The 11,545-nt window shown below is 55.1% G+C and overlaps 1 long non-coding RNA gene across 1 annotated transcript; it reads right to left on the bottom strand.

Annotated features, from left to right (window-relative positions):
• Positions 1 to 414: 414 nt before the first annotated feature.
• Positions 415 to 11,287, bottom strand: LOC113908580. The gene is made up of 3 exons (XR_003515533.2): positions 9,462 to 11,287; positions 8,723 to 8,786; positions 415 to 2,159 (listed from the first exon to the last, which is right to left on the bottom strand). It is a non-coding gene; the product is annotated as an uncharacterized LOC113908580 (long non-coding RNA).
• Positions 11,288 to 11,545: the final 258 nt, after the last annotated feature.

The raw sequence follows: 11,545 nt of genomic DNA, 5'->3' as shown, positions 1-11,545 counted from the left end.
CGACTGGACCGGTTGGTGGGGGGGAGGTGGCTAGCCTGGCGCTTCCAAGGTCCTCTCCCCAAAAGGCAGCTCTGGAAGGCAGAGGGGTAAGGTCTATTCCCAGTGAAACAGGGAACCCCCCAACCCCCTCCCTGCTGAGGAGCTCAGACAAACCAATCAACTACTCTTCCATATGGTGAAACTGGAATGATATCCACTGAGGCGAGACCCAGAGAGACTAAGCCTGGCACTTAGTAGGCTTTTAATTAACCACAGTAGCCAGGACGATGATGATGTGCGCTTCTTAGGCCTGAAAATGGCCAATGGCAGAGTTTCTGGGATGTTTTTGTCCTGCAACATCACCAACCATCCTCTTGGAGCTCTTACCCTAGGTTGGTTAATAGAAGTTAAGCCCATTATATTAAATAGCGTCTTTATATTTTTCAACGAAAGTATTCCACGAGCATGGAAAGAACATTTAACAGTACAGAAGGAATCCGTCCATCCCCACTCCCCAGAGACAGCCTTCCAATACGTATTTCCAGAAACTCTTCAGACATAAGCATACTTAGGACTTTTAAATACACATAAATAAGATCATTCTCTATTGCCTGTTCTGCAATTTATTCTCTTTATGCAACAGTATATACTGGCCAACCTTCCATATCAGCTTATAGAGAGATCTACCACAGTGATTTTTGCAGCTGCATAATATTTCACCGTATGAATGGACCATAGCTTCATTTCCATGTTCTTACATTCTTAAAAAGAAAATGCTCTGACAAACATCTTGTACATACTTCTTTGGAAATTTTTACATATATAACCATAGAGTAAATTCCTAGCAGTGTAGTTTGTCACTAAGTACGTCTTTTACATTCTGATACAGCCGCATTACAGAACATACTGTATGATTTACATTCTCCAGCCAACAGTGTTTGAGAGTGTCTTAAAATAGACACATGATGGTAGAGAAAGGCACCAAAATAGCCAGTTGTGTGAGATCCAGGCTATGAAGGCAACTAAGGAGCCCTGTGAGAATGGGCCTGTTGTCCCGAGGGCAGTGGCCAGTGGCTTCGTCCTGTCTGGGCTTGTGCGTGCTGGTGGCCCGGGGTAACCCTGAGTCAGAGGGGAGTGGGGCCCACAAGGGTGCTGGGAGCAGAGGGCGGGCCAGCATGGCTAGAGTCCCGCCTGAATGGTTTCCTGTGGCCATTGTCTCTGCCCTGCCTGGTCTCCTTGGGGGGAGTTTATCTAGGGGCTTCTGGAGAGGGGGTTGGGCAGAGGAGGGTGTACTCCTCACCAAAGGCACCCAGGAATGTGTCACAGGAGGGAAAGAGGAAGGGGGGGGGAATCCCATCCCTGGGAGAGACGGGATGTCAAGAACCCCTGACTAATGAATAGTGAGTTTGCCCTTGAACCTCACTGGGCTTCGCCATTCTCAGGCACAGAACAAGAGCCGAGACACATCTGAGCCCAGCTGCATGGGGACGGCGGCGGTTCATCTCAGACACTTTGACAGGCTGGGCCTTTTCCCTGCATAGCTCAGATCTGCCTCCCGGCTCCCGTGGCAACAGCACAGCGGCATGGCTCCCAGGTCCAGGCCCTGCCTGCTGTGAGCAGGAGGAGGGAGGAAGAGGAGCACCAAGGGGAGGACAGCTGGGGAAAGGGAGTCGTTAACTCCTAGAAGGCTGGAGCCCCTTGCTTTGGCAACCTCCCAGCATGCTGCCCTCACTCCTCCGGGGTGGAAATATGGATGGCAGAGTGGCTGTTTGCTGGAGACCCGGCCAGAGGCCCTCAGACCTGGAACAGGCACACGGTGTGCCAAGGGTAGAAATGGGAGCCCACAGGCCAAAGGCCAAGGCCCCTCCCTGCGGGATGGTCGTGGTAGGTCTCCCCAGGTCCTTCGCCAAGTCCCAGATGGGCAGGGACGGGAGCGGAGCTTGAGCCTCTGCCCACGGCCGCCTCCTCCATCCGGGCCCCTGACCACTGCAGCCTCAGGACAGTGGCTCCTGCATCTTCCCTTTCTGCTCTGCTTTTCCCCGGCTGATGAGCTCCCGTGTCCTGGAGTGGCGCGGCTCTGGATTCCAATCCTGTGACCTCGGCAAAACCCACCGTTCCTCTCTGTCTCCATCTTCAGAGAAGCTGAAAAGAGGCTGTCCCATCACACTTCCCAGGACAATCTAAAGATAAGAGAACAACATGTGAGAAGGAGCTTTGCGCTCTGGGGAGGAAGGTGTCCTATAAATCTCATTCAGGTATTATTAGGGCTGAAAGTAGGTATTTCTGCTCCCTGGGGCTAGGGGGAGGAACTCCCCCGAGATTGTTCCAGAACGTCCCCAGCACAGCAGGCCTGAAACTCAAAGGCAAGAGGTCAGGAAAGAACGGTTTATGTCTGTGGCCTCTGGAACCCGCGGGTTTAGCTGGCACTGGGAGCTGAAAGAGAGTAACCATATAATTTCAAGGTGTTTTACCTGTATTATCTCTAGGCCTCACTACAACGTGATGAAAAGGGTGTGGTTATTCTCATTGTAGAAATAAGAAAACAGGCTCAGAGAGGTAAAGGGCTGGCCCCAGGTCACACTGGCCATAAAAGGCCTTGAGCCCACATCCACCTGACTCCACGGCCCACATTTATGCCCACACCACGGCACAGCCACCTGGCCGGGGGTGCTGGGGAGAGGGGCCGGGCTCTGAGAAGTAGCCTTTCCCCCAGGCTTTGCTTCTGGGGGCGTAGAGTCTAAAGGCCCTGGCCTGAGGAAGTAGGGTGGGGCGAGCCCCGGGGGAACACTGCAAGGCCAGCCTGAGGGCCAGCCGGTGGCAAACAGAGCCACCAGGGTAAACACTCATCAGAGAAAAGAGAAACAGCAGAGAAGGCTCCAGATCAGAGGCTGGGAGCAAACTCGGCTAAGATGTGCTCTCCCGCCTAGGTCTTGCTCCAGGGCAGGTCACCGCCCAGCTTCATGTCACTTGCCTGCACTGAGCTGGGTTTTCATGTTTGTAGCCTCTGGGTGAAGGTGCCTCCCTGCATCCCAGGGCAACCTGAAGGGAGCTACGGGGGCTGGGTTTCCTGAGAGCCGGGGCCTGGGAGTACAGACCGACCGTTGGCAGGTAACAGAGGAGAGAAAGCAGGAACAACTTCCAGATTGTAAAACGTTACAGCTGAGGCACATTCAATGCCATTCAATCCAATGCTCCTTTTCCAGGTCCAGCACGGGAGCTGGTTCACCCAAGGCTATTCATATTCAGCAGGAAGATGGGCTGGGGTCCAGGTCTCTGACTTTCAGGTGAGTAGGGCTGTGTCTTCTTAGGCCCTTGTCACTCTACCAGGCCACCTTGGGCCCTCAAAGGCAAGGATTTCACCCAATGAGGCAAGGGCCCGAAGCTGGGAAGGACCTCAGCTCACTGCCCTGTGTTGCTGGGTCCTCTGACAGGTGGGGCACGGGACCCCATGCCAGGCCAACCTGAGCGGCTCAGAATGCAAAAGAGATCCAGGGACCCCACATCCTCCAACCTTGTCAGGAACCGCCCTTGAGGGAAGTCTGCATGCTTGCTGATGAACAGACAGACAGACATGTGTCGGGACAGAAAAACACGAAGACGCACTTATTCCCGCCCAGCTGTGCCCTCCTCCCTGGGCTGATGATTTGGGCCAGATGCCACTGTGACTGGCCAGTGCCCATGGTTAAATATTCTGTATCTCCTCGCTGTCTCCCTCTCTCAAATCCCAGCTGTATAAACTGACCTTGAGAAGCTCAACGCCTTCATACCTGCCCCATACCTAACGGGGAAGTGGAAGAAAAAAAATGAACCCTATTTGATGTTCCCCATGTACTTAACACTCCCCAGAGCAGCTCAGAGCTAGGGATTAGTCTGCCCATTTTGCAGATGAGGGTTGAGAGACACCGAGGGTCAGGGGGGAGCTGCTGCACAGGGAGGCCAGAAGCAGAGCTCCGATCTGGATCTCGTCCCCCAGCAGCTCCTCCCGTCTCTCCTCTCCAGCTCAAGTCCCCGGCTGGGGCCACCCCGGCCTGGTACGCCAGAAGCCTCCAAACCACGTGGGTTTGTGCTCAGCATCCCTGCCTCAATTTCCTATCTCCCTGGGGTTCTCTCAGGGCTGTTCGGTCAAAGCTGGTGAGCAGAGGAGGCACGCTGCCCAGCCTACTTCATTAGTTCCAGAACAAATCCCTCTCTTCTGACCAGCCCCGACAGGTTGTCAGAGGAAGGAATCCCCACCAGTCACAGATGTCCATTTCTACCTGGAAAGGGGAGCTGGAGGACTTGGGAGGCCGGGGTAAGGGTGGGGACAGCTCCCGAACAATAAAACCCTAGCCAAGCAGACACGGCCGGAGAGCCTCCGTCTTGGGAGTTTTCTTCCTGAGGAACAAAGAAGGTGACACTGGCTGCATGCAGGGCCGGTGTCCGGCCCTCCACTGGGCACCGCTCATGCTGGGTCCAGCCTCAGGAGGGGGAGCCGCGCTTGGAATGTGATTCCCTGGCTTTGCGTGCCGCTCGGTTAGCGGAGTGCGACGCCCAAGATCCCCTGTCACCTCCTAAAGCCTCTGCCAGCCCACCCCCCACACACACACTGATCACCAGATTAAGGGGCTCAGGGCTAGAGCTGAGGCAGCTAAAACCCAGAGGGGAGGGGAGGGGAGGGGCGGGGAGGGCAGCGGGCAGCCTCCCAAGGCCCTGCCTGCCCTCTCTCCCCCACTCCTACTGTGGGCCCTATTCTCTGTTCCTGTCATGAGCTCTAATCTCTGTACCCTTCCTCACTGAGCTCCTGCGTGCCCCCGCCCCCCAGAGATACCCAGCTGGAGCTCGGAGCAGCCCAGGAGACTGGCAGAGGGGAGGGACAAGAGAGGTGGAAGGGAACAGCAGTGACAGTGAGGGTACAGGGCGGTGGGGGCTGGCTGGAGCCTCGCACGAGGGAAGGATGGGGAACGCCGGAGGGCAGGCCCAGGGCCTCCCTGCCTGGACGGGCCCCACCAAGGCTAATCCCAGAGGCTCCCTGTTAGACCCTCTGGCCAGCTGCCGGACGGACTCCAGAGTGAGGCACCTCCAACGCCCCGCACAGCGGAGGAGAAAGGAGGAGGGAGTGCCAGAGACGGGGGGGGGGGGGGGGGGGGGGGAGGCTGGCAAAGGACAACAGAAGGAATTAATTTGGACATGCAAAGCTTTTCCCTAAGACCCCAGCATTTCCTGAACCAAAGTCTTCCCAAGTCATTTGAATCACAAACACAGGAAAAGAAGTTCCCTTCTGTATGCATGCTGTCACCAGATCTGTAAGAAATGAGGTAGGATGGGTCCATCCATGGTAAGGACCCCACAGGAAGGAACTGGAGGTTTTGGCACAGGGCTTTCTAGACTGTGAGCACCCAGGCTTGCCCTTTCCATTCCCGGGAAGCAGTGGTGAGAGGGTTGGGCCAGTGGGGCTGAGTGGGGGAAAGGCCAGGGAGGGCCTGAGAGCCAGGCCCCCTGGTCACTGGATCCTAAGACCCGTGCCACCTGGACAAGAGGGGCCATGCCCCATGTTCCCCGCCACATCTCGACGCTACTGGGAGGAGCCGTGACGCCTTGGACATTCTGAAGGCAGGATCCAGAAAGTTGTCTGAAGGCTCCGTTCAGCAGGCATTCAGCCCCTTCTCAGCCCTGTCCCCCATGCCAGGGCCTGCAGGGGGCGAGCAGGACGTGCCCAGGGCCCTGACCAGCAGCTGTTCTCACTCCAGCTTCTCCTTTGCTGCCACTGCCAAGCTCCCTTCTGCTGGGTGGGGGCAGGAGGAGAAGGGCTTGGGCTGCTAACAGGGGTGTCTGTGAGGCCTGGGCAGAGACGCTCTGTCAGCTCCTGATCCCCCACCCGCTCCACAAACGGCCTCCACAAGAGGCCCACACTCCAGTGTCAAGGGAAATGAAATCCTTGCCACCATACCCTTCTTCACCCCTGGCCAGAGTCCACCAGTCCCGTTCTTGCCCTTGGGCTAAACCAGGGAGTGCGACATCAACACAGCTTTGCAGCGACCACGGTCACAGACTTTCTGAGCTAGAAGATTCCCGAGTTCAACTCGCTCGTTTTGCCAGTGAGAACACTGAGATTCGGGGTGTGGGGGGGAACGGGCCCGCCCGAGGTCACACAGGAAGCCGGGGCAAGGACATGCCTCGTGCCTGTCTACCAGACCCTTCTCCTGTTCAGCGCCTGAAAGAGGGCTTCTCCACCATATCCCAAATAAGATCCTGGCCCAAATGTGGGCGGTGGGGGTCTGGGGCCAAGGGAGGCCATAATGCGATAAGCAGACTGGCCATCTGGCTCGGGGACGGAGGAGAGCCCAGACTGGCCGCTTCTGCTGCCCATCCCGGGGGGCCCTGTGTCACGAGAGACAGACTGCCAGATGGACAGGCACTGGCCTGGGTCTGGGTGGAAGCCAGTGAGTTCCCTGTAGCCAGAGCTAACCAACTTTCCGACGTGGTGGGGGAAGAAGGGAGGGGGCACAGGGAGCAAAGCCAGCCACCCCCCAAGGGCAGAGAGAAGAGCAGGATGCGGAAGCCAGGACTCCCACCCAGGCTCTGAGCCTGGCTCCCTCGGTAGGCCCAGCCTCCCTCAGCTCCACAGCCACAAACAGGTCCCCCTCCCGGGGAAAGGCAAACACATCTCCCCTGGCACCTTCTCAGACATGCATGCAAAACTAATTAACATGGGGAGACATGCGAGCAGCCGGCGAGCTCCACACCCTCGAGTCCACGCAAACAAGGCGAGCCCTTGTCCGGGGGACGTGCACAAAGCTTTGTTGCTAATTTAGGCATCTGTCTCTGTCTGGCCTGGTCCTCCTGCCTGCGCTGGGGTTTTTCCCAGCCCCTCGGACAATGCTGGGAACAGGCCCGCCGATCCCTTATTCAAATCACACCCAGGACAATGAGCTCATTGTGCAAGCCACAGAAAAGGGGATGCTGGGGTGGGGGGGTGGGGGGGTGTAAAGGGGCATTGGGAGAGGAGAAGGGTGGGGGGGTGAAGAAAATGGGAACCCAGGAAAGTGTTTACTAACACAGCCCCTGCAGCTGCTTGGGCCCCTCTCCCCTCCCCCCACCTGGCTGGCAGCTGGGGAGAAGTCCCGGGACTCCGAGGTGGGGGCCCCAGAGTGGATGAGGGGCCAGCAGTCAGCCAAGTCGGGCTCGAACCTCCACCTTCGGCAGTCTGCAGCTACCCCTGCAGACTGTCCATGGCCAGACACTTTTTTTTATAGACTGGTTTGGGGGTTTTCATTTCTGACTGCAGACTGAGCAGTGTAACGCACAGATCCTCACTGCAGAGGCCGAGGCAGGGCTGGGGGGAGAGGTGCTGGCGGCTGTGCAGGGTGGGACCTGCTGTCTCGGCCATTGTCTTCAGGCAACGTTTCATTTTCTCCTCCTTCCTAGCTAATAAATTAGAGAGGAGACCGTGAGCTGCGAAGGGACAGGCTCCCCACGGACGGCGGGCGGGCAAGTCTGTGAGCTCACGCAGCTGGGGCTCACCCAGCCCAGCCGCTGCTCACACCACACCTGGTCAGACACTCACATGCAGCCTCACACAATGAGCACCATTAAGAAACGCCCTCCCCCTACACACAAACACACGCGCGACATATACATGCACACACGCGTGTGTGTACATACATACACACATCTACATAAATCTCCCGAGATCCCCGAGGGGTAGATCTGGGGCTTTGAAATGCCCTCCCTCCTACCAACACCCCCCAGCTCCTTGTCGCACTGAGCGGCCCAGACAGGCCGATGTAAACAGACACACACAGGCTGACACTGACACGCAGACACAAAAAGAAACACACACACCCAGAGGCAGCCCCAGACACACACACTGACAATAGCGTAATGAATGCAGGACTGGAGCGCATTCAGTCTCAAGCCCACAGTGCTGCTCGCCCAGCACCAGGGTGGCTGCAAGGTTGTGGAGAGGCTGCAAGCTAGCTTCTGCCCACCTCCTCCCTCGCTCCGTCCCCCAGGACCATGGGCTACATGGGGGACCGCGGGCTACGCGGGAGGTGGAGTAAAACGCCATTCCAAGCATCCAGGTGGAAGCAGATGCCTCTTGAGACAGAAAAGTTTGGAATTGGTCTCAGCTCTTAGTCAGGGTTGTCTGAACTGCCCTGAAGAATTATTTTCTTTGATACTATTTAAAGTCATTATTAATTACCCTGCATTTCAAGATGGTGTGTTTTCAAGCCAGGGGAACAGGGAAGCCTGGCTGGTGTCCTTTTTCCTTGCAGCAGAATCCACAGGTTGGGGTGATTTCTTCCTTCAGTTAAAGTAGTGAGCAGGGGATATAGGTTAAGAGGAACACAAACGGTTTACATCTCAGAGACCCTTTAAAACGTGCTTCTAAGGATAAAGGAGAAGCAGGGATGCCCTCTCCACTGGCCCAGAGGCGTGGAAATGGATTAGGTCGAACCATACAAAATTACCAGTATTTGATGGATTTAGATCTATAAAAAAGAAATTTCATATAGGTCAACCTCATAGGCAGCTGGTTCCAAGAACCATCAGGGGTGTTTTCCCTTTTTATTTCCTCCCCAAACTGGGTTATTTTATTCCTGAAGAAGAAAAAAACAGTAGTAACCCAAGACCCAAATCAACCTCGGACCAACCGCCAACAGCCACATAACTACCTCGTGTATAGACTCTGGGGCAGCCACTGGAATGAACTGGGGACCCGAGCGCGCGCACAGCCTGCGGCCTGTGTCAGACCAGGACCCACCTTCCAACTCTTCCTCCAGGGCTCCTGCTTCTCCTTTGCCTGCCTTCAGATTCTGGAATGTGTCCTGGAGGGGACAGAAGGAACATGAAAGGAAACGGGACCACTGTGTTCCTGGCTTCTCCTCTAGAGCAGTGTCAGGGGCTAGCATGGGAGTCCACGCACGCGCTCTGTCCTGGAGGAAAGGTCAACCTGGAAGCTTCATCACTAAACACTTGCGGTCAGCTGGCTACCAAATAGAAACCCAAGGCCAAAAAAAAAAAAAAAGAAAGAAAGCAAGAAACCCAAGGCCAGTCTCTGTGCATATAACATTCATTCAGACTACCGCAAAGAGCCACATAAGGGAAGCCAGGAGGGCACGGAGGCCGCCCAGCGTAGAGAAGGCCCACTCCTTGCCAGCATCTGGTTAACCATGTCTGGTGGCTCAGTGCATCTTCCTGGGAAATTACCCTCTCGAACTTCTCTGGGTTCCCAAGGGAGGAAAGGTGGACGGTTTTGGAAGCAGAGTCAAGAACTGCTCTGTCGGGGCGCCTGGGTGGCTCAGTCGTTAGGTGTCTGCCTTCGGCTCAGGTCATGGTCCCAGGGTCCTGGGATCGAGCCCCGGATCGGGCTCCCTGCTCCGCGGCAAGCCTGCTTCTCCCTCTCCCACTCCCCCTGCTTGTGTTCCCTCTCTCGCTGTGTCTCTCTCTGTCAAATAAATAAAATCTTTAAAAAAAGAGAAAAGAACGGCTCTGTATCTCACCACCTGCTTCTTACTTGCCCACCAAGGAAAGCCTGCTTCACGTATGCTCATCGTGTCCTCCAGCAGCAGTCGGCTGGTCCATACGGAAGCTGAGGGAAGATACTTCCACAGACAGTCTTCTAGTGGCCAAGGACCTGGGGCTCCATTTGAAGACCTGGAATGACCTTCCATGAAGACAGTCCCTTCTACATCTCTGACAAGTACTTTAACCAAAAATACCACGTAAGTTCTAGAGTTTTATCTTTTTAAACACACACTGACTTCAACAAGAAAACCACTAAAGTGATAGTAATAATAAAATACAATCTGTTTAGCCTTCCTGCTCCTGGGGGCAAGAGACTGGAACAGCAGAGCCTGCTGTCTGGGCTTTAGGACTCGGCAGATTCATTTGCGGGGCGGGCCCCCAGCCTAGGGGCTACATGAATGACTCTTCCAAACTCCAGATGTGTTGAGAGGAGGCAGCTGGGTGCCCACTGTTGCCATATGCAGGCTTACCTGCCAACCACTCTACTCAGGATCCAGTCTGAGCAGAACCAGGAGAGGATTCTGGCTTGGATGCCCCAAACAGGATCTGATTTCTTCCAAGGAGGAGAAACCTTCTGTATGTGAATTCACCCAGATGTAATTTATTATTTGATTGCATTTAAGATGTTCCTTACCAATCTCACATGGAAATCTCAATAGGTTACTGCTATACTGATTCCTAAGATCAAAGTTGTTTCTTCAGTGAAGAAAAGGCAATTGAGATATCACAGTTTCTATACAGAACCAATGGAATCTGGAAAATTAAAGCTCTAGCCCAGGCTAAATGGCAACTTAAGGTCACCATAGGCAATGCATGAAATGGCCTCTGACCCTGCTCTCCCAGGCTCTCGGGGCCACGGAGAAGGGCAGAGAGGCCAGGAAGCTGCCAACTGGTGAGAACTGTCATACCTCCAGGGCCCATTTATCCAGCACCCCTTCCCCCGGCCTAGCCTTCCCATCCTGGACAGATGGATGAAGTTCTGTATTACACAAGTTTGAAGTGCCGAGCAAGGGGCTGTGATTTGCTTCTCTGTATCCCCAAGGCATTGCCCAGAGCCTGGCACATAGTGCTTGGTCAATAAATGTTGAATGGATAAATGAAGGCAATGGAAAAAATACAGTCCGGCCCAGGAAGACTTCCAATTCCTGAGCTCCATGGCTCCCTTGCAAACTGACTTATGGATTCATGGCATAGTCCTGGAGGTGCTAAAGTCCACGCCAAGAGCCATCAGAGGTGAGAAAGGCCAGGGCAGGTGTACCTGCTCAGCTCAGGCTAGCCTGGCAGCCCTCCCACACTGACCTTGCACATGGTGATGAGACCAGCTCCCTTAGTCTGCCCTCCACATCTGACCTGATTTCTGGTCCAGTCCTGCAGAAGTCTACCCTGCTGCCACATCCCCACCTCCAAACTTTTGTGGGGGAGTCTCCTTGCCCCACTCAGCCTAGGAGACCTGTTTGGGTCCAGTGAGCCTTCTCTGATGACTCCACTCCAAATGAATTCCTCCTCTCTTAACTCCCAAAGTCTGAGTCAAGCTACCACCTCTTGAATGTGTGCCTTATTAGGCTGGCTTTTGCTCTGAGGGGTCAGGGAGCAGGTCAGGGGTTCTCCTGGGGATCTCTCGGTACTGGAGCTTACGCATGGTCGGCAATCGCCCTGACATATTCTAGCGACTGACCGAGAGCTGAGCCCGATCCCTCGCTGGCTGCTTTCCCTGTGCCTCCACTCGTCACTGATGTGCAGCCCACCAATTAGACGGTCACACACGTCACAGCCTTGCTGGCTCACGCGTGCTCAGCCCACCCTCGCCCCCCAGTGCATGCACACCCATCGTATAACAGCAGCAGATGGGGGATGCAAACTGACATTTCTCAAGTGCCACAAGTTCAGTATTACTATCCCCAATTTTACAGATGAGAAAACTGGCTCAGAGAGAAGGGAAACCATGTGCCCAAAAGGGTCTGAACTAGATCAGACAGACCCCTGATGCCCACTGGGCTGCATGCTCTGCTTCCCACCACCGTGGTGTTGAAGTCTGCAGTCTGATAACAGAAGAGAGAAC

This window comes from Zalophus californianus, chromosome 6, assembly GCF_009762305.2.
Source record: "Zalophus californianus isolate mZalCal1 chromosome 6, mZalCal1.pri.v2, whole genome shotgun sequence".
Classification (NCBI taxonomy): Eukaryota; Metazoa; Chordata; class Mammalia; order Carnivora; family Otariidae; genus Zalophus; species Zalophus californianus.
The sequence above is the reverse complement of the archived record's forward strand: the minus strand, read 5'-3'. Positions and strand labels throughout refer to the sequence as shown.